This window comes from Cibotium barometz, chromosome 14 (assembly GCF_041138505.1).
Source record: "Cibotium barometz isolate CiBa-2024 chromosome 14, ASM4113850v1, whole genome shotgun sequence".
In the NCBI taxonomy this organism is placed as follows: domain Eukaryota; kingdom Viridiplantae; phylum Streptophyta; class Polypodiopsida; order Cyatheales; family Cibotiaceae; genus Cibotium; species Cibotium barometz.
The window spans coordinates 52,737,722-52,747,479 of NC_141059.1; positions in this window are offsets into that span (position 1 = coordinate 52,737,722).

Consider the following 9,758-nt stretch of genomic DNA (forward strand, 5'->3'; position numbering starts at 1 on the left):
CATCTTTGTTGGTTATGCTATGGAGTAGAAAGGTTATAGATGTTATAACCCTACCACTCATGAGATGCGAGTAAGAAGACATGTTATCTTTGATGAGATGAGTAGATGGTATGTACCAGCAATGAAGGCAATAAAAGATGTAGATGTAAGAAGTGTTGATGCTACACCACATGTAGAGCAGCAATCGCAGGTGCTTAGTGGACCTGGAGAGTCCTCTAGCAGTGGATCCAATGTTAGCCTATGGTCAGGCAGGTTGAGAACAAATGTAGGTACACATGTATCACACAAAGGGAAGGAAAAGGTAGATAAACTTTATGTGCCTGATCTATTTAAGGTCACTCATATGTGGATGGTGACTCTAGCGGCTCTAAACAAAGCCTTAATGACTAGCTTGGCATTCCATCTGTGGTTATTCCTAGTGTAAGGTGAACGAGGGCTGTCTTGAGGACACATGGCAGTGATCTAGGGTATACATGGGTCTACGAGGGTTAGATGCCCTGTTGACATGTTGAGATATGATGGATATATAACCCATCATTGTGCTTACATGGTTAAATAAATACTGGAATTATAGCCCACTTGTTTTGAGCAGGCACTTGGAAATAAGAAATAGGAAGATGCCATGAATGAGGAAATGGAAACATTGGTGGATACAAATGCAACATAGGAGTTAGTGCCTTTGCCTAAGGAAAAGAAGAAAATTGGATGTAAGTGGGTGTATAAAGTCAAGCACAATGCTAATGGTTCAGTGAGCATGTATAAGGCAAGATTGGTGGGCCAAAGTCTATGCACAAACTTATGGCATTGACTATGAAGAGACATTCAGCCTGGTTGTTGCAAGAATAGCAATCGTGAGAGCTGTCATTGCTATGGCTACAACAAAGGGTTGGTATTTACATCAGATGGATGTAAAGAATGGCTTCTTGTATGGTTATTTTCAAGAAGAAGTTTACATGATGCAGCCACCAGGTTATGAGAGTGATGCACACCCAGATTTTGTGTGCAGGCAAAGCCTTGTATGGCTTGAAAGCAGACACCCAGAGCATGGTCAAACAAGATTGGGGAGTATCTTGCTACCATTAGATTTCAGATATCCAATGCAAATTTTTCACTTTATGTGAAAAAGACAAGCTATTAGTCATCTATGAGGATGTCAACTTGATTATCATTGGTGATAGTGATATATTGACATACATGATGTGAGGAGGCTTTTGAAGCAAAAGTTTGAGATAAAGGATTTGGGTGAGCTGCGGTATTTCTTGGGCATAGAGGTGGTGAGATCACCTCATGGTATTTTGTTATTGTTTGTAGAGGAAATATGGCTTGGACATGTTGTCGAAGTATGGTATGACAGGCTGTAAGCCTATTTCAGTGCCATTGGAGTAGGACACAAAGCTTTTCGCCGCAGATACAGGTGAGCTTTTGGAGGACCCCACTACATACAGGCGCATAGTGGGTAACTTGATCTACGTGACCATTACTAGGTCAGACTTGAGTTATGTTGTTGGACTTGTGAGCTAGTTTATGCACAACCTAAGCCACACTTGGATGCGGCTAGATGGATTCTCAGGTACATAAAGTCCACAATTGATTATGGACTTTTCTATGAGGTTGGTATAGAGATATAGCTACATGGGTATATATATATTGATCGGATTGGTAGTGTTGCAGAGACAGAAGATCTACTAGTGGTTATATGTTCTTATTTGGGAGTGCTGCTGCGAGTTGGAGCAGTAATAAGAAGCAGCCAACAATTGCCTTGTTGAGTACAGAGGCAGAGTACATGGGTGCTGTTATGGCAGCTTATGAGGTAGCTTGGTTTCAGAAGCTACTTGGTGATATGGGTGAGCCTGATAGTTGTCATTTATTGTGACAAAATGAGTAGCATGTTGGCTAGTAACCTAGTATACCATGCTAGAACAAAGCACATTGAGGTGCACTATCACTTTGTCAAGGAGAAGGTTCTAGCAGGTGATGTAGATCTGGTATATTTTAGCACAGAGGATCAGGTGGTTGACATCTTCACGAAGGCATTGGGCATAGAGAATGTGAGATCCCTACCCCCTCTCTATGCATCGAACTTTGGGGTACTGGGAGCGAAAGTAGCAACCTCACGCGCAGGGCAGAGCTTCCCACTCGGGGCCTTGCCCACACGAATGTCCGGACAAGAGACTCATCCAAAACCGAACCTGGGAAAAAACTTCTCTTGCTGCCCAGAAAGAGTAGGCGATTCCTCTAGGAAAAATCTTCTAATGTAGTCAAGGGCCTTAACTAACCTTTGTATTTCGATCGAACCCGCAGCTCACATGGCCGAATCAAGGAAGGAAATTGCACTTGATTCATACAGACCAACACTTTTTTCCCCATCAAAGAGGCACATCCGTTAATTCTTTGCATGGGTATCGTGGGCGACATAGAGCCTGAGCACTGTATGGTCAGCACCCTTCAGGCTACTTCGCAGGTCACCTAGCGCTTCACTCATAGGCCACTTCCTTGGTCCCTCGTCCACCGTACCGGAAGCTCACCATTTTAATCGAACCAAGGTTGGTCGAGACCTCGGCCGACCTTGCCACGCAAGACTTCCTTCATTGACTCTTCTCTGTGAGCTGTTGCAACCTTTTCACTTAGGTCCCCACGACCTCATTCCACAAGATAGTCAAAATGTTTCCCCAGCATTCTTGACATAAAATAATCTTTAAAAAATAGGTTTCACATACAAATACAGTTCCGAACAAAATTCCCATCTTTCCTCATCATTCCACATCCTTTAACATTATTCCTCATCATTTCTCACCATCCCATATCATTCCACGTCATTTCTCATTATCCCACATTTTCCTACATCAATTCACATCATTCCACATCAGTTCACATCCACTCACATCATCCCACACCAATTCACATCCACTCCTTCACATCATCCCACATTAATTCACATCCATTCACATCATCCCACATTAATTCACATCATCCCACATCAATTCACATCCATTCACATCATCCCATATCATTTCACATCCACTCACATCATCCCACATTAATTCACATCCATTCACATCATCCCACACCAATTCACATCCATTCACATCATCCCACATCAATTCACATCATTCCCACATCAATTCACATCATTCCCACATCAATTCACATCCATTCACATCTTTCCACATATCAACCAAATTAAAAATACAGTTACTCTACTTTTTTTACTGATAGGACTTTCTAAGTCTCGACCATTACTTGGCTTAGTTAAAGATAACTTTTCTCGACTCAATTCAGTTAAGTCTAAATTTCCATTCTCTTTTGGATCCTCGATACTTTCAAGAGTTTCGGATTCCTTTCCCAGGGAATCTAGGGATAAGTCAATCACACAAGTATTCACATTCATCCAACTAAGCGTGTTTTTGGTCTTTTTCTGGGAAATCCTTTTCCCATTCAGAATGTACCCCAAGATTCTATTTTTTGAGAATCTAGACATATACTTCATAATTCCAAAAGTTAATTATGTTCATGATTTCTCTTTCTAATTAAAATCTTATCTATGATGTCACAATGCATTCCCATGAATATTTTCTCATTCTTATCTCAATTTTTCCAAAATAAAATATACTCAATATTCTTCTTTTTGAATAAAATAAAATATACTCAATATTCTTCTTTTTGAATAAAATATTTATGCTTACGATCTCATGGGATTTACAAAATCAAGTATACCCATATTTCCTCTTTCCGATTAAAATTTATCTATATTTTCTCAATGCATCCCTATGAATACTTTCACCTTCTTTTCTCTATTTTCCCAAAATGAATTATCATGGAAATCCCTCTTTTAGCATAAAATATTTATGTACACCTACTACTCCATTTTTATCTAAATGAATTATATTTATGATCATTTCCATAATTCATGTAGAAAACTTGTGCATAACCTTCTTTATTTTTTAGGCAAATGAATAATGCTCAAAACTCCACTTTTAGCATAAAATTTATTATGCATAAATTTATTCTCTAATGATATAAATTTTTCTATAGCTTCCCCACATTTTCTAAGAAATGATAATACTCAAAATTCCACTTTTAATATAAAGTTATTTATGCATAAATTTCATTTTCTAATGATAAAGATTTTACCATAACTTTTCCATATTTTCTATGAAATGAGAATGATTAAAATTCCAGTTTTAGCATAAAAATTAATTATGCATAAAATTCATTTTTTAATAATAAAAATTTTACCATAATTTTCTCACATTTTCTATGAATTAAAAATACTCAAAGTTCCTCTTTTAGAATAAAAATTATTTATGCATAAACCTTCATTTTCTATTGGTAAAATTTTGCCATAACTTTCTCACATTTTCTATGAATTAAAAATGGTTAAAATAACCCTTTTAACATAAAAATTAGTTTATGCATAAACCTAAGCTTAAACACAAACATAATTACATTTAAGAACCTTGTTTATTTAAGAAAAATTACCCAAATATGACTTCCATATGAAAATAATTATAAGAATGTTAGCACAAGCTCTCTTTCACTTTAGAATGAATAAATATGAATTTTATTAACATAAAACAAGCATAAATGAACTAATCGTCATTTTAATTAGATTAAAAATCATAAAAGTGCTTAATCTCCATCTCTAGCTTGTTAGGCCTAGAGTTTTGGTTAAGAAAATGAGATTAGGACTAAGATCTATCCTTCCAAGAAGGATTAATCCATAAAGGTGAGTATTCTTACAAAAAGAGAGATTTACAAATCAAAAACATTACATTTAAGCGTAAAAGATTGGCACTAATCCATTTAAACAATATAATCAATAAAAGCATGGTTTTAAAGAAGAAACCATAGATTAAAATGCTTCCCAAGCATTAGAGGGGTTGGGAAGAAGATTACCATTTAGAAGAGATTAAAACACCATTGTTTTAGGCTTACCCTTAGGTTTTTGCTTGATTCTTTAGGGAAATGTGAAGCCCTCAAAGAAGAAGCTTGGCCACCAAGTAGAAGAGGGTAATCTCCAAGAGAAGAAGAGGATTAGTGAAGCCCCAAAGCTTCACAATGGAGAGGCAAAGTAGAGAGATAATAGAAATATACTAAACTGAAAGTTACACTAGCATAGAGTTACTTCAATATGAAAACACAAAGGAATGGGGGTCTATTTATAGGAGAGGGAGGCCACCAACCAAGTCCGACTAGAATCTAGAGGCTTCCAGCTTTAGTTTGATCCATTTTGGATAAGTTTTAGACTAGTTTGGCTCCCTTTTTTTATTTTGTTTGAAGGAGGAGAGATGAAATATCTCATTTTTTTAATTAAAAATGCCCCCTTGATGTGATTTCTAGGCATCTCCTTCATGAGCCCCCTCCCACCATCCTGAGGTGTCAAAATTTCATTTTTATACTAATAAATCACATTTTTAAACTAATAAACCTCGGTACTAGTCAACTCTTCATCTTATGTGAGAATTTACTCATTTTTAGGAGATTTTCTTTTATTCTTTGCCTTTTTCTTATTCCAACACTTGGATTAACCTTATTGGCCCTTTTTGAACACTGATCAAAATTTTTTGAAATTATATACTGTCCAATACACATATTCAATTAATTTCTAATGCACATTGGAAAACTCTTTTTAAGATTTTGTTTCAGGGGATCTCTTCCTATTGACTCAGAGAAAATACTTATCAAAAAATATTTTAAAATTGTATTTTATCTCTCTACAAAATTCTCTCTCTAGACCAAAAACAAAGAAAAACAATGTTTTCTTGCATTCTGAACTAGGGGATGATTACAAACACTAAAGGAGAGATTCTTACAGCTTTACATCTCAAAAGCTAGAGGGAGGAATCTTACAAAGAAGCTCCACAGGTTTAGAAGCTTACTTGGAGCCTTAGTGTGTGGATTTGAGCTCAAGGGGGAGTGTTGAGATATCGAGCTCAACTAGTGCTATGGCAGACATTGATGACCCACTTGGGTGATAGATTTCACACTTATGTCACTAGCACGGTTGGTGCAATTATGGTTGATACACCGCCAGTGGATGAGAGGCTATGTGACAACCACTTTGGAGTACTAGAGTTTTGGCATAGTTATAGCGCCAGCTCATATAGTCAGGTTCACACTATAGATCTACCACTTTGTATGTTGTTGTATGAGAGTACTTTCCCTTTATTTATGTACTCTTATCTTTTAGATATATGGTTGTAGAGAAGAGAAGAAGATAGAAGAAAATTCAGCCATCCATCTCTCTCGTGTGTCTTGCACTTTCTTGTATGTGTGTGTGTTTGCTTGCAAGGAACACAATCTCTCTCTCTCCCCCACATTCTCTTTAGCACTGCCACCTCCACGATCAACTAATCCTTTTCCACATCAGCCCCGACTGACTTGGCTCAGTCCGAGCTCATAGGACTTTCCTTGGCCTCTTGCTGCAAAGCTTTAATAACTTCACCCCTTTTACTTATTTTTGCTGCATGCAAGGCATTTGTGTTTCTACGATTGGCCTCAAGGTGGCTCTAACCTATGCATGTTGCTCTTGTAAGGCTTGAAGGGATGACACTTTCTCTTTCTATGCCCATTAGGACATTTTGGAGGTCATTTGGAGCGCCTTGTAAAAAATTCACTAATTTCTAATTTCTATCACTAGAGAAAACTTAAAAAATACCAAAATGTATATGTTATTCCAAATTACCATTTTGATATTTAAGAAAGGTTACAAGCTTGTAACCTTATTTTGAAATAAGGCTGCGAGCTTGTCATAACCTTATATTTTGATATTTAATGAGGCTACAAACATATTTTTGAATATTCTTCACTAAGATTTTCCTCTCTTAAATGAAGCATTGTGGTGGTATAATTGAAATTAAAATAATAAACCACTTTCGTACACCCTCTTTAATCTTTACACATAACTAGTGGAGGATTACAATATAAGTAACCCTTAAATTAACCAGATTAATCAAGAAGATAAAAAGAAACAGTATCATCTGCACATTGATCTTGATAGTGAGTATGAGCCCATTCAAAAGCGCAAAAAAAACTATGCAATCCTCTCATCAAACGTTAAGGAAAACATGAGAATGGTAGGGTCGCAGCACATAGATCTTTGGTGTGACAGATCAATTTACCCTATCAACCCTATGACCGCTTCCCATCCTCCCTTCTCAAACCCAACTACTCTATTACATTTTATAGGAGATGGAGTCAATGGATTGCTAGGATATTGCAAATCCATTGCTATGTATGTAGATGGTGAAAGACATTATTCACAACATCAAGCAACTGAACTTCTTCGTTCAATAGAAGATTGTAAGGCCCTCAGAAAGAAATTGGAGGAAAATGAGATTGAAATTACAAGATTAAGAACACAAGTAAGGAGATATAGGGCAAAGGACACTAGCATTGGAGAAAGATAAAGGAGGAGAAAGCTCAAAAACTTTGAGACCTTGAAGCCAGGCTCAAGTGATGTGAAGAAAAGAATTTAAGAAATCACGTAATAAATGTATTTAAAGAAGTTGCTTTGTTAATATTGTCTTCTAGATGTTAGAATTTACCATTGTTGTAACTACATGGTTATCAACCCCAATCTCCACTAGGAAAGCAATTAAAACCTTTTCTTACTTCAAGAATGGCAAAGGAATTGATGTAGGAAAAAAAGTTAAAGTTGGTCAAAAGAGATATTATAGAACATTTTGTTAGCAGTAATGTAGTTTCCACATCAAAAATACAGGAGAAAGATATGGATACTAATGGTGTCAGTCGCTCGTAAAGGTTACAGTGCTCTTCAGAAGTCATAATCTTTAGTTCTTAAGGCTACCAAGATTAAAGGGAGACTACTTCCAACTCCTATAGATGTTTGGACTTTCCGGAGCAATCTCAATGCTGAGGTCTTGCAATATATCGGGTAAACCTTACCACATTGAAGAGGAGTTCAATGGATAAAGTGACAGCATTCAGTACAATGAATTCAATAACATATTCTTGGATATGGAGCTTTTACAGAAGACAATGGTGCATTCCTATGACATAAATTTCAAGGAGATATGATGTATGTTTAAATTTATCATCAAGCTTGATGAATGTGAGATTATCAAACAAAAAAGGTGGAAAGAGTGACAATAACACTGGTGAATAGAGCACTTGATACAGCATCAAGGATATCAAAAAGAATTACCTGCTCTAATTAAAGATCATGTAGATAATCATGCAACTCCAAAAAAGAATTACCTGCTCTAATTAAAGATCATGTAGATGATCATGCAACTCCAAAAAAGATAAGGGTTTAGTTATTTTTCAGTGAGATGATGATCATGACACTCATCAATATTGTATTTTTGATGGCTCATTAGCCTAACGCGCCCATAATGTGTACATGCTAGAGCTATAGGGGGGTGTGCCCATTCAGCTATACCTTTTGGGAGCACAACTCCTTGATCACCCTCACGTACATGGATGTATCACCCTCACGTACATGGATGTATCACCTTCACGAGCATGAAAGCATAACTAATTTGTACACGAGCATGAAAGCATAACTAATTTGTATTAGACATCTATGAATCAAGATACAATATACACAGTAATGGCATTATCTTGCAATTATGTAATTTCCATGTTTAGGTTCCCCTAAACACTTTGGTGATCCTACAACCGATTTGAGGCCCCAGAACGCTGAAGATGGCGTTTCATTTCTCAGGTGGTGGATTCTGTGAAAAGGTGGCTTCAACAATTCGACATTCTCATGGCTGTTCTTGATGGTGTCTACATAATCCAAAAGGTGGTAACAGTAGCGATCCCAATCTTTTACGTCAAGATGGCGGTGCAGTCGATACCAGGCGTGATGCAGGCAAACCTCGATCACAACAAGACAAAGCACCTATAGATGCGCACACAGACGCGTTTACTCAACTAAAAAAAAACTTACGAGCGTGTCTATTAGCGCATCTACAGACCCGCGTCTAAAGACGCGTTTAAAAGGTAGCAAACAGACGTGCCTATAGACGCACATGTAGACGCGCAAATAGACGGTCGAGGAGAAATTTAAAAAATAGACAGACGCATGCATAGATGCGTTTATACATGCAAACAGACAGACGCGTGCATAGACGCGTTTATAGACGCTCAAATAGACGCTTCTTGAATAGACAAACGCATATATAGACGCGTTTATAGACGCGCTACAGAATATTTTTTTAATTTTGTGTGCTTTAACAGAATGCTGTGTATGTTGTGTATGCTATGTAGTTATAGGAATCCCATTTTCACATTGTGTAATTCAATTCTTACAGCCAATCGCATTTTAATTAGCACTCTTGCAAGCACGTCTATAGCCAACATTAATTACAATTCCAAATAAAACATTACAACTCCGAAACGTTTAGTTACAAGGCATTAATTGATAGCTCAAAAAGTGCTTGTATGTACATATAGCACGAAGCTAAGCCACGTCCTGTGGCTTCAAGTACCAAAAATAAGAGGAGTGTATATACAAGAGGCACGAAGCCAAGCCAATGGCTAAGTACAAAAAAGAGTAGCTAGCACTACTCCTTGCTCCCTTCTGTGCTCCCTTCTCGGCCTCCTTCTTCCTCGTCTTCTTCCTCATCTTCTTGTGCAGGGTCCTGTAAACAAGGGACAACATATATCAATGTATGAAAAATCAAATCTTTAATATTGACATTATTTAATTACTTTCAATTACCTCAGGGGACTCTCCAGTAGCCCGGATATACTGCTCCTCAGTAATCAAACCGTCATTATAGAAGTGC